The sequence below is a fragment of the Mycetomoellerius zeteki genome, unplaced genomic scaffold, assembly GCF_001594055.1.
Source record: "Mycetomoellerius zeteki isolate Tzet28-1 unplaced genomic scaffold, Tzet1.0 scaffold113, whole genome shotgun sequence".
Taxonomy (NCBI): domain Eukaryota; kingdom Metazoa; phylum Arthropoda; class Insecta; order Hymenoptera; family Formicidae; genus Mycetomoellerius; species Mycetomoellerius zeteki.
Genome location: NW_017256051.1, coordinates 1,335,249 through 1,347,461, shown reverse-complemented (window position 1 = coordinate 1,347,461; position 12,213 = coordinate 1,335,249). Strand labels below are relative to the sequence as shown.

The following is a 12,213-nucleotide window of genomic DNA, read 5'->3' as shown; positions in this document are numbered from 1 at the left end:
GTAAACGTCAAGTATTGTCAACCTCTAGTAAATCAAAAACTGCATATCCAGTGAAATTTATATATTTCCAGTCAGTGTCGCTCGTACACAATAATGAATCTTTCTGGCGTGATTTTTTATTACTTTCCAACTTTCATTTTCTTGAAATTGATTAACGTTTTAATGTTAGATTTTCCCATTTGTAATCTCGAAAAATACTAGCTAAATCTAAAAGTGACTCACTGTGGCTGATACTGACTGGCTAACATATCAAGGATCGGTTTTTGAATTATTATTAGTAATGTTTGCGATATGGTGCTTTGTGATCACGGTGAGCGTCCTTATATTTTCGGGATAATTAATTGTAATCTTAAAGTTTTTTGATAAATTAGTTTTGCATATTTTCTATTTCGATATTTTCAATATTCCTTTCTCTTTTCTTTTTCTTTTATTCTTATTTGAGTTTAATTTCTGGCATTTAAATTCTCGATGTAGGGGAGCTCACCATGACAAGATAACTTTTATTCATAGTTTATATATGTTAGTTTGTGTTGTCTCTGAAGAAGGCTCAAAAGTGAGCCGAAACATGTAACGCGTTTAGTAGAATAAAGAAGTTTTACGCTTTATGGGTGTATTATTTGCGTGACGTCTTCTGCGCCTGATTCCTATTGCCCTTATTCTTTTCAATTTCTTTTGATTTATAAAGAATTTTTGTTAGTTTGATTTGTTATACGGATTTATATATTTCTACGTGAATATGCGTAAATATTGCATATTTCGTTAATATTGCAATATGCGATTTACCAGCCAGAAAAGCAAAATTTTTTACGAAATTCTCTTCTCAAGTACAAAGATTCATGCATAATACGATGAACGTGAGATGGATATTTCCATATTTAAGCAACGAAAATCTAAGAGAATATCTATAGCTCAATACACACATTTTTCACAAGTACTGTCTATGTGTGTATACGTCTTGGGATTAAATATTACATTTTCTTAAATATATTACGATATAAAGTCTTAAAGAAAGAAGAAAAGGGAAGGCATCCGAAAATTATAAATTGTAAATTTTGACAATTCTAAAAATAATGGGAAGTAATTCTTTTTCAGAGATACGAACCGTATAATCCTAACTGGTGTTAAAAGTTCAAGTTCTATTCCAAAATCCCAGCGATTTCAGGTACAAGATGGCGCAGCTGTTAAAAGCGCGGTGTATTCTGTGAATCCTACTTTCCCGTTACAGAGAAAGATCGAGTCGATCGCGTTTAAAATAAGACTAGTCATCTGCCCGGAGGTCTCCACCGGGTACACGTAATAGAAGCCTGGGAGGGTAAAACGTCTCGCTCGTCAGCAACACAGTGGGCGGGCAGATCTGCGATCGCTTAGAGGCCAAAGGACGATTCAATTAGTATCAACCAGAGCAATCCTGTACTTCAACCGGTCCCATTGACCGTCCTCTCGACCCATACCGTGTAACTGTACGCGATCGATCTGCTGGAATCTCTTCCTACGATTAAAGCGCCCCTAAGTTTGTTTCTATACGAGAGATGAAGTATATCACCGAAAATTCTGTTCCATAAAATTGCGTTTAATAAATTTTATTGAACGATATTTTTATGAGAGGCTCGCGAAATTTATCGCACCGCTAATAATTACGCGGTAATAACGGCGAATTGATCACCCACCGACCATAATAGTAGGTAAAAAACACGATATAAATAGAGACCGTTCTTTTGTGTGGCAATAATGCTCGCCGATGTAAATTTTTCAACGATATTTATGTTTTCATTCTCGCGAACAATTTGTGCTCTTTCGTTCATTGCTCATTATTTGAATATTTCATAGACGTTTTATATTTTATACTGGTGAACGTTTTGAAATGCGCAGTCATACTGATTAGAAAATAAATGCGGGGATTGTTACATATTATCCGCGCTATTGTACTTTCATTCGTATGTTTTTAATTTACTTGTGTACGATATTTTACCTTGTTACATCAAATTTTAATTTGAGATTGATTTTCTAAATACCGATTCTAAATATCTATCCTTAACCGTATTGTTAGTTTAAATAAATCTTTATAGTTTTTTAAAACTTAATCTATAGTAGATGAGATCTGAAATGTCGACAACAATGTATATTCATCACAAATAATTACACTCTATTATTATTTGTATCATAAGTTATGTATCACTTATCTCGCACATACGAAATAAAAAATCAGGAGGAGAATTTTTATTGAGAAATACTCTTTCGTCACTTCGTCACAAATATGTCAGCACGAACTGAATTCTCAAGAGACATTCCTAAGTGATCTGGCAAAACGATAATATATCCATATAGATTTCCATAAATTTCCAAAAGAGAGGACCAGAATATCTGCTCGATCGATTTCAGGGATGATCGTTGGCCTCCTTACTGGCCGCATCTCAACGCGCACGGACGGGGTGACATCTCATTAGGGAGACAAATTGCTTCACCTCTCGACTCTATACGCTCTCCCCCGGCTGCCCTTTCCCCCATCTCGTCGCGCGTGTTCCCTATCACGGGAACGCGTGTGAGCAGTCTCTATAGAGATAGACGTCAACCGCCTCCTTCGCAGCCTCCTTCGCCCCTCTGCAGCTCCGGTCTCCACGTGGCTCCACGTGTATATGACGCGCGCGTTTGGCATGTGCGTACATGTAAATGCAAAGATGCAATTTGAACACAGCCGCAATCACATGATCGCCCTTGTCGTAGTCGTCGACGACGATGACGACGACGACGACGGAGTCCTTTATACTGCATCCAGACCATCCAACCACGTTGTCACTATAACCGCCTAGCAAGCTGCAATCGAGCAGCGTTTGAGAAGCGCAGCGAAAGCTGAGAAGAGAGAGACGGAAATGTGGTAATCGAAAGGAGGAAGGACAGAACGAACGCGAATCGCAAGAGAGAGAATGAGAGAGGATGAGTGAACGAGAAGGGAGGAGAAGAGAGGGTTGACAGGCGGACCGAGGGAGAAACGCCTGTGGCTGGTAGTCGCCGCCGGCGTGGAAATGTATTAGGGCTCGCATAGCTAAACTAATTGGTTAAATCTGTTGGGCCGCATAACTGGGAGGCTAATTGGGTGATTTCCTGACAAATTATATCCACCCCGGCGACTACGCCTACTCGGTAGCGGGACCGTTTGTCACTTGACACTTTGAAGAGGCAAACGTCCAAGAAGCGCGAGAAAAAGGGGAGAAGAAGGGTGATTGGGAGGATGAGGGGAGGGAGAGAACAGAAGAACAGGCCCGAGAGAGTGAAATAGAGAAAAAGCTGATTTCGGCCGTGTGCCAGAAACGTCCGAGTTTATTCGCGCGGCGGAACCGACACGGACTTATAGACTCGTTCGTTTACATTGCACCGCCGCGCCGCCGCCGCGTCTTCTCCTCGTCAAGACACATCGTGCTGGCGCTGCAACGAGCGATCGTACGAGACGTGCGTGCGGTCGAGAACAAATCCAAGAATACAAAACGTGTTCTGTGTGAAAACTAATCAAACTGAAGTTTCTGCTACAAGAGTATTTCAATTTTATATAGTTATACATATATTACATTTGTATAAAAAAAAAAATACAAAAGAAAATAAATCCTTTCATCCTCAATTCATATTGCTAATGAACTCTGCAAACTATTGATTCTTTCTTTTATAAAATATCTTTATCTTATCGAATACGAAGATTAATCTCTCTCTTTGTCTTTCATATCTCTTTGGCGGTCTTCAAAAATCATTTATCTGTTCTGAAATTCAGCATCCGTCCCTGGATGTAGCGAGCCATCTGTACGGTCTCCCTGTCTTTCTATCGTTCTTCGTCGCGACGTCGCGAAAATTATTTTTGCTAACGAGCCGCGATGGGACACGGCCGTAAGTTTCGCGCGAAATTGCGACCGACCGCGCCGTTAATACTCACGCAACGTTTAAAATTCAGACGTCGAGCGTGGCAACGCTGAGACGGAATCGCGTGCAGGTCGAAACTTATGAGGTTGCCTTTGCGCGAACACGCGCGGCTCAACAGCGACAAGACTTTTCGACGCGATGGGATGGGACTTTTCTGACGTTGCCGCAAACGAGCTACTGGAGCGTGAATGGGATAACGAAATCTTATTTTTCGGTCGATTTCAAGTGGGTCGTACTCTAACAGGAATTTAATCACCGAGCGAGTTAAAACTGAAAATTGAAAAATCGTAACCTATGACAGATGCAATTAATCTTTTTATGGCAGATGTATAAAAAAGCAGAGGCTAAATTTATCAACGGAACCATAATTAAAGAAATTTCCTCTCTATTTTTCCTCTGTTTTTTCTCTCTATTTGCCTTTGTAGATTTAGTATGTAAGATCCCTTTTTATTGTTTCTTTTAGAATACGATTTATATTGACTTGTGAACATACAAGAAAAGATATAGATCAAATTAATTTAAAACTAAGCTGCTAAAATTCATAAATATAAAATTAGATATACTTTACATTTTTGTTTGTAAGATGTACTTTATATTTTTGTTGGTAATCTAATCTCGAGTGTCAGTCTCCTAAGAATATTCAGCAAGACTCATACATATGCCAGAAGTCTGGAAAGGGTTAACGTATCCCGGGACTCGCGCCAAAGTCTTAAAGCACTGTTACTTAGTTAATACAAAGACGTGATAAATGTGAAGTATGAATTAGTAGCATATATTTATATATGTATTAATATATACATGTATGTTTCTATCGAGCGAAACTCCTCTTCAACAAATTTCGCAATAGCTTAAACTATTAGCCGTCTATTCGCCATCGCGGCAAGACTCCGCTCGACGTGTATTTCACAGTCGAGCTCAGCCACTTTGCGGTGTTTCCGTCAGAAAGACGTCTGGCACGACATAACGTTTGGCAAAGCCATATACATTTCACGTGCGAGTTCTTCGCGCGAGAGCTGCATATACGATGTCGTTAAGTATGTGGATAGCCGTGAATTTCAGTGCGATACACTGAAACCACACTCGGATCTGCTATTAGACGCGTCATTAATCGCAAATTAAACGGAACAAATTTGCTCAATAGATCACGAGGTAATACGCGAAATAATTTTTGTCTCATATATCTATATCACACATTATGAATGAAAAAAAATGTTTAAAATTTATTACAATGAAAAATGTAAAGAAAGTATGACAGAATTAGATATGTTAAAATATTCAGAATTAATTTCTCAATTTCACATTATTTGACGTCACAAAACTCGATAATTTATTTCGCAATGATAGCCTATTCTGTAAACTCTTCCCAATAAAAATTGCATCAGATCTTACAGCATAAAGATTACGATGATTTAAAAACTAATCTTGGAAAGTCGTATGCCGACAACGATTTAGATTGTAACATTTATGAAAAGTAGGTTCGCTCCATTTATCGGGAACATTCCGCTTCAAATTTCACGGTTATCATTAAACGTGCCATTAATCGCGAATTAAAGCCGCTCCTATAGCGTCGCATGTCGTTCGGTATTAGGCGTTACATGCGAGACACTCGCCTAGTAAAGACGCGTGTACGAACTCGACAATGTAGATGGATCCATACGCGGGATACATATATGTGTCGGCCAAGTGGATCAGATCGCAGTTAGGGAACGCAAAGGAGGGAATCTTTTAATTTGACGCACCATAAAGCACGCCTAGCCGGTTTCCTGGGGATCCCCGGTTTCGGTGACGGTGTGACAGTTGGTACCTACATTGTATATGATATCGCACAGAGTCCCCATGGGAGGTCACGGCTGACACCATGGCGTGTCGTATCGCTGCAATAATAACGCGTAAGCAATACCCGGACTGTGACCCCCGCGTCTAATACGGCATAATATATATACATGTATGTATATATGCCATGCGCGTCCCTTTATACTCTTTTTGCGTGTCTGTATATAATACATATATGTATATTATACGTATACAATTCAACGATATGTATTCGCCGTATATAATGAATTAGTTCGAGAAGCTGTATATGAAAGAATGCCTATAGGGTACTCCGTATGTACGTAATCGTGTATCGGAACTCAATATAGCCGTATAATCACCTCCTTTGGGTCCGATTCGCTCTTTCGCACACGACCCATTCCCAATATACCATCACAGTCGTTTAGAAATTGTCCTCTTCAATGTCGGATTATTCTGAAAGTAGTCCTACTATTATCTTCATTATGTCATAAAATAATTCTTCGATTTTCATCGACATAGCTCTATCTATCGTAATAAAATATCAGATTTTTCTTAATTGATTTTGTATATATATTATGTATGTACATTTTTTTTTCTCCTTTTTTTGTACGAATAAAAGCGGTAGTTTAAACAATAACGTTAAATAAATATCTTTTGTGGACTATGAATCGAACATATCGAACCAGATATATATAATGCAACTATTTTTTTCGAGTGATGCATAATGTATATTTTTTCTCCATTGTGTGTTATGTACTCATTTTCATCATCGTAGGAGAATAACGTATGTTTCACATTTTCAAGCACGAAAGTCACAATACATATGCTTTTACACGTTAGCCAGTGCTGCGCTGACTGTTCGAAACGTTCGACGGTTTAAACGAAATTGCACTTAATAATTTACATTAATCGATGCTCAATAGCCTATAGGAAATGCTAATTGCGGGCGGGGTAATCGCTAACAATTAACGTTCACGCGATTACACAGCCGACGTCATTGTGTTGCTCCGAGTGCGTACACTCGGCGGCGGCGCAACAGCCAGGAGGAAAACTGCGACGTAAATGGGAATTAGTAACGTATTCGCGCGCGAACAAACAGAAACACACATCGTAATGCGCGGCGCTTTCGCGATGCATATAGTTACAAAACGGCCGTAACGTAATGTTGCACTATGTCTGCGAGTTCCTGCAAAATCCGCGAGTTGCATTTACGGAAAATGGATTCATCAGTTTCTAGTTGTTCCTCTACCAGTATGTACATATATATGGAGAGAGTATTACCCAGGCAAATATCTCCCTTAATTTTAATGAGGATTTTATTAATGAATCTGGCGTTGACCTTTCATTTAAAGAATTTTGTGAGAGGTAATTTTTACTCGGCATTTAATGTTACGATATATATATATATATCAATTTAATACTCTGAAAAAAATGAAGACAATTTAAATGCAGATAAAAAGATAAAATTTATTTTTTAGTTGCACCTCAGAAAAAATTTTATCACCGAAAAAAAAATTGCAATAAATTTTTTATATTGGATCGTTTACGATGTCTCGATGTTTTGCCAGTACAAGATTAAGCGTGAAATCTACGACACTCTGTAGAAGTTGCATTTAAAATAGCTTAATCCATTTAATACCGCTAGTAAGCTCGTTAGTACCGCGATTTCACCGGTACTACATTTTTCACGATGAAATATAGATCGAAAACGATAACACCGCAATGCCAACTGCCGTCGTAATTAACGTTATTACCGCGAGATAGGGGAATTAAGATTTTCTGAAATAGAGCTGTCACTGAATATAGTTATCTTTACACCGTCGTCGCTAACGTTACTGAAGTATAACGGCCATATATCATTCTGCTCTCCATGAACCTAATTTCCGCTCGTGTCACGCGTAATTTCGTCTACTTTTTCAAGAGCTCCCCGATCTCTAATTAGGGGTAAACGATCAATCATTCGGTCGGAAGTAAATCAGAGAAGGAGTTTCCTAATGAGATGTGTATCATGAACATGAAACTTATTTCTCTGCGCTTAAACGTCCATTAAATTAACCTTCGCGATAATTGTTACATTTTACTTCGGATTATGTTTTTTAATTAATTCTGTTTCATTAAAGGCAGACGATGTAGGAATTCTTATCGTGTAAATTCTGAATTGGTGATTCATTAATAACTTTGATATTGCATCAGGAAGAATATAATATCATTGCAATAATCAAATATCTTTAGCATGTAATTAATATTGTAACAATTTTAATACTGAGAAATTATGTTTGATACTTTAGGTGACACATATCCATGAATCGATTTACCCTTCATTAAGCAAGTGTCGAAGTTATAAAATACATAATAAAACTTGCGTGTTTGTTACTTTTTTATTTGCAATATTAATTCGGAGAATTGAATATATTTCACGGTACAATGGCTTTTCCGAAATCCGTCTCTAATGTCCGTCATTGTTGACGCTGCAGTTAATCGGAATATCTCGGTAAACGTCGTCCATCGCGACTAAACGTGGTACTAAGGAGTACTCCAGTCATGCGTCGCGGGGTTAAGGAAAGGGCGTGCTGTCCGCATTGATTTACGCCGAGGAGGATGGTAAGCGAGAGAACGAGAGGAGAGTCGTGGAGGTTGCGGCGCGGGGTTGCGAGACGGAAGCGGGAGCGGGGTAGCATCGCAAAGAGAAAGAGAGAGGGAGAAAGATAGACCGGGAGGACCACCGTAGTTGTAGAATCCGAAGCCACGTGATCGGAATAGTCGATTCCGTCCTCCACCTTTCGGCCCTCCGGAGGAACCTTTCCTCCCACATCCGTCCTGCGATTTCAGTCCCACTCCTGTCCTCCAACCCCTGTTCCTCTCTCTGCCTTCTCTCTCTCTCTCTCTCTCTCTCTCTCTCTCTCTCTCTCTCCCTCCCTCTCTCTCCCTACTGTTGTTCGTCTCTACCACCCACATCCAGTCGCGTGGATACGTGGTCGAACCGCCGCGAGGACACCGTATAATTATCGGATGGCAGGTAACTCGAACGTTCTCGCCCGGTTTTAATTGGCCAATTATCGTGGCGCGAATAGATGGTGCCGCCGGTCCAGATAGGCGTGAAACTTTTGGGGTGGCCTGCTCACCGAGCGACACAACGCGACTTTCTGTGACGAATATCTCTTGGCAGGAGGGTGCCAACGCGCGCGCGGATCGGGGGTCCAGGGAGAGGGAGAGGGGGCGGGAATGGAGATGGGGAAGAGTGGGCGGAAGGGAAGGGATAGGGGGTGCATGGGCATCGAGAAGGGAAGATCGAGAGGGTCGCACATCGATATGTATACGAACAGTACCTGTACGTGTGTATTCGTGTGCGGCGGATAGAATCGGGATCAGAATCGGGAGCACGAACGGGCGCAAATTGGTCACGGCTGGTCTGTCCGATCTCTGTGCCAAGCGCCCCGCCACCCTTCATTCCTCATCCCGCTTGGCCGCTCGATCGCTCTATCAACCCCTCTCACCGTTGCATCCTGCCGTCGTGCTCCATGTCTATCTCGCCAACTAGCTAACCTCCCGACTCGCGTACCGTTTCGGAACTATTAGGGATCCCCGCCTAAACCCACATCACTTTGGCAGGTGGAACAATCCACCGGCTCCGGTGTTCACCTGAGCTATAATGATACGAGGGATGCGCTCCAGCACGCTCGATGATCAACAATAGCTCGCGCTACGATCCTCATCAAGGGCGCGTAATCAATACGCGAGATTATTCGTAACAGTTTTATACATTATTACATTTAATCGTTTCTCGAAGACGAGCAACGCGTTTAGAATATCTGGATGGCGTGCATTGATGTACGTTATATTAACGTTCTGAATTATTAATTAAGTTTTAACGTACTACAAATCGGATAGCAAACAGTGCATGCATACGGAATGCACCGCAAATGACCTCGATCCATCGTATGTGACGCTTACCAAGTAGGTACATTAATTTTTTATCTCTTGCGGTAATTAAAATATTGATTTGCAAAATGTCCATGGAACACAGAAGGCACATTAAATTTTTGTAAAAATTTACAGTATTTTCATCGTAAAAATTAAGAAAAATAAAGCTCATTTATTTTTATGTTAATTGTGACTCGTTAGATGTTTTTCTACAATGTTATTCGTCAATCGTTATTCTACAATGATAATTAGTACAAATTATAACTCGCTACAGCTTGAAGAAAAGGGACATATTGCAAACAAAGATTAGTGTCGCGACCGACGTTGACTAAATCGGCCCTAAGTGACGCGAGTGAAACCGCGCTCATTTGTCCGCGGATAATTGACATTAAGTTTAGAATGACGTTTTCAAGAACCGACGTTGTGAAAGCGATATTTTTGTAGACAGAGACGTGCAGTGAATAATTACGTTCGTCCATTTATGTGACAAGATGGAATGAGAAGAGCGTATTTCTACCTTTTTCTGAAGTCGAGAACGCAAAGGGTGTTCCAAAATTGTCTCCGGTTTTTTCAACAGCGTATTTTTCCATTAATTCGGAGCCACACCAGTGAATAGCTTGACAAGTTAATACGCTCGGACGAATAATGCTTCAAGCACGCAAATGAGAAAAGCAGCGACTCTTTAAATTTTACTTTAATGGGATTATTAGAGAATAATCTATGAAAATATTTAATATTAAAGCACTGAGAAAGAGACGATCCAAATTTTCTTAAAAAGAAAATTATACTTCAAATGTGCTTGGATAATATATAAATGAAAAGAATAGCGGAACTTCTGGAGTGCCCGTATGCGCAGTACAAGCTGTGGTATCTATATAATGTATGCGGTTAACAAAATGGTTAGACTTGATGAATAAAAGGTCTATTATCGCATTAACTACGGCACCCACGATAATTAGTTTTCGCTGAACATGATAACACCGCGATACCTTCTCGCGCGGCTCAACTACCGCGCCGTTACTTCACTCGAGCGCTAACCAAATAATGAGACGGTACAATTGAGAATTAGTCGAGGCACGCTTAATCCAATTTGTCATTCAACGTGATCACCGTCATAGTCATAATTTTGTAAAACGGAATATTCGCGTTCGCAAACGTGTATGCTACGTGTATGGACCTATAAAACTATTCCAAGCTCAATCGCATTTTCAATGTCGCGCAAACAAAGTGCTGTCGCGCATGAAACGCTTAGAGCTCGCTACATTATATTGGTCGACCATTTATCACCGAATACAGCACCGGAACAATACAGCGGCAATCATTAAAACTGTCAAAACGCTCCGCTGCCACAATCTTTTGGCAAAGCATATGTATCTTTCCAATCTTGTCAATTTCCTGAAAAGAATCGATCACCGTGACAATAACAGCGTTAGTCTCATCGAATAATTGGTCCCGAGCTAATTCGATGATGATCGAGAGATTAGCGGGGTGACGCTGCAGAGCAAACGATAGAGGTAGAAGAGAAGAGAGAGAGAGAGAGAGAGAGAGAAAAGAAATCAGAGAGAAACGAAAAGAGCTGAAGATCACGAGAGCGACAGAATTGACGAAGCGAGAGAGAGGGAGATCGGTATTGCAGACACATCCGCTGGTTACGTTCGATTGGCTGGCAGGGCGGTAGGCCAGCAATTACCTAAATGGTCGGGTAAACAATATCCGTGCACCGAGTTAAGAGCGGAGCGGTAGCAGCACCAGCACCAAGCTCTCACATCAGTCCGTCCGTTCGTCGGGTCGGTCGGTCGTTTGGTCGTTGTGTGTTGGTCCTGATTTGATCGCTAGTACCATCCACCCGCTCCCTGTTCGTAAAAGGATGGAAGGAAGAGAGAGAGAGAGAGAGAGAGAGAGAGAGAGAGAGAGAAAGAGAGAGAGGGGGAGGGATACCTGCGCTCCGTGTACCACGATTATACTCTCCACCCTATACACAGAGAGATCGCTATACACAACCGTTGAAGAGGCCGCGATGCGCCGCCTCCACCGCCGACAACACACCGACGATCATCGCCAAACCCACCGAGCATTTCGCGAACGCGTAATGCACGCGGCGAGCACGCAATTCCTCCACACGTTTTGCCTTCCTTCCTTTCCGAGCGCAACGAATGATTCCCCGACGCCGCTCGCGTGGATACGGAGGGAAAAGGTGTTCCTTCATCGGCGCCGCTCGACGGAGTCGCTGTGGTGGTTAAATCAAAGACAAACCACTTTAGAGAGAGCCGGTCCGATCGCGGAAAGGGGCGGAGAGACGCGAAAACGAGAAGAGAATGAGGGGGATGATGGAAGTGGTACCTGTGTGTACACAGCCGAGTATCTGACGAAAGCTCACCGCGAGACGTCTGCACGCGACTCATCCGCGTGTTCGTGCCTCGTCCATTCAGCGCTGCGACGCGCTCATGTACATTAACCATTTCATGTGCGTGTTGTACGTGTAAGTGTGTGCAACGATGCGCACGCGACCAATACAGAGGCACGTCGGCCTTCGCGGTGCGATTCTCGGTTACGAGCGTGTTAAAGCACGTGTGTGCGCGCAACCCCTAGCGGAAT

General features: G+C 41.6%; 1 long non-coding RNA gene across 1 annotated transcript; it reads left to right on the top strand.

Annotated features, from left to right (window-relative positions):
* The first annotated feature begins 383 nt into the window (after positions 1 to 383).
* On the top strand, positions 384 to 6,997 carry LOC108727423 (uncharacterized). Its single transcript, XR_001936846.1, has 4 exons — positions 384 to 519; positions 3,211 to 3,214; positions 5,701 to 5,703; positions 6,983 to 6,997. It is a non-coding gene; the product is annotated as an uncharacterized lncRNA (long non-coding RNA).
* The last annotated feature ends 5,216 nt before the right edge of the window (positions 6,998 to 12,213 follow it).